We start from the raw sequence: 1,878 nt of genomic DNA, 5'->3' as shown, positions 1-1,878 counted from the left end.
GAGAGTGAGAGAGAGTGAGAGAGAGTGAGAGAGAGTGAAAGTGAGAGAGCTTGAGTGAAAGACTCTCTATCTCGTGCATAAAAGACCCAAATTTAATTCCTGAGCAAGGTGAAATTTTTATCGAGTATCTTGGTCTTTGAGCTTGGATATTGTAGACCTATCCCTCTCTCGACAGGCTGACCCTTTTGTGTTTCGTGCTTTTCCGCACGACTTGCAATACAAGTACCGGTAGGTCATATAAGTGCCGAAGACAAGAGGTGTTACAAGAGAGTAACATACACCAAAAAGAAGGAAAAGAAATATGGGGGACAGATGTTTGATAGGGAAGGAGCAGACGACAATAGAACGCCCGTCATCCACCTTCAGGCTGCCCCCAGTGATAGGCAGGGTCGGAAACCCGTCTCCTAAATGATCGAAATAGCGTTGATAAGGGCGTAAAAACACCAACTTTGTAAAAACACCAACATTATTTTTAAAAACAACAAAAACACCATGCATGCATTTCCTTTTATTCGTCAACATAATACTATTGAACTCGGACTCCCCGTTTTTTAAACATTCATTAAAACCAATAAAAATTATAACTAATATTCAAGGAACACATAACATAAATGAGCAAGCTCGGATTCAATCACTATCATTAGAAACCAAACTACTTTTGATTCCAAAAATCGAAAACATTATAGGCCTAGATCTGCATTGTACATTACTTGCTCGATGCCTGTAATTATCTGCACATAAACTTCATGTTTGCTATAACGAACACTTCTCAGCTTCAACAAAATAGAAGTAGAAGATCAGACCCCACGACTTCGATATACATCCAAGCTTCTCTGTACAACAAGTTTATTTACGACAAGAGTGACCAAAAGTACAGCAACAAGGATGAGAGTGATTCATGACGACAATGGCACATGATGACGTCGTTCATGATAACTAAGATGATGATTTCAAACAACAAAAACAACGGCAAAAAGCATGACAACTTCAACTCACGACAACCTTGACCCACAAAACCCACGACGACAGAGACAATTTTGAACCTCGATGACCACAACGAATTTGTTTTAAAAAGTTTTAGTAAGAGTTTTTTTGTTTGTTTTGGTAGAGGTTTTACGGCGCTCGCAACTGCATCAGGTCATAAGAGCGCCAGAAGACTAGTGGTGTTACAAGAGAGTAAAAAAAAAAAGAAGCAAGGGAGATAGAGACGATAGATGTTTGATAGGAAAGAAGAAGCAAACCACGCAAGAGCACCTGCCAACCACCCTCTCATGATAACTAAGATGATGATTTTTAGATTCAAACAACAAAAACATTAAAAAGCAAGACAACTTCAGCTCAAGATGACCTAAAAACACAAAACCCATGACGACCAAGACAACTTTGAGCAACGATCAACACAACGAACTTGACCGCGGCGACAATTTTGACCCTCGACTTCGAGTCACAAGAACCACGACGATCTCAGCCCATGGTGACTTGGACCCACAATGACTTCAAACCACGACAACTTTGACCCACGCAAACCACAATGACGTCAAACCACGACAACTTTGAGGCGCACAAACCACGACAACTTCAAACCACGACAACTTTTTTTGTCTTGTTTTAGTAGAGGTTTTATGGCGCTCGAAACTGCATAAGGTCATATCAGCGCCAAAAGATTAGAGGTGTTACAAGGGAGTAACAAATCCGAAAAAGAAGGGGAGATAAAGATGATAGATGTTTGATAGGAAAGAAGGAACAAACAACCCCAGAGCACCCGCCAACCACCCACCACGACAACTTTGACCCACACAAACCACAATGACTTCAAACCCCGACAACTTTGACAGACACAAACCACAACAACATCAACTCATGACCACCACCTCAACT

This window comes from Aplysia californica, unplaced genomic scaffold, assembly GCF_000002075.1.
Source record: "Aplysia californica isolate F4 #8 unplaced genomic scaffold, AplCal3.0 scaffold00203, whole genome shotgun sequence".
Classification (NCBI taxonomy): domain Eukaryota; kingdom Metazoa; phylum Mollusca; class Gastropoda; order Aplysiida; family Aplysiidae; genus Aplysia; species Aplysia californica.
Note: the sequence above shows the minus strand (reverse complement) of the source record.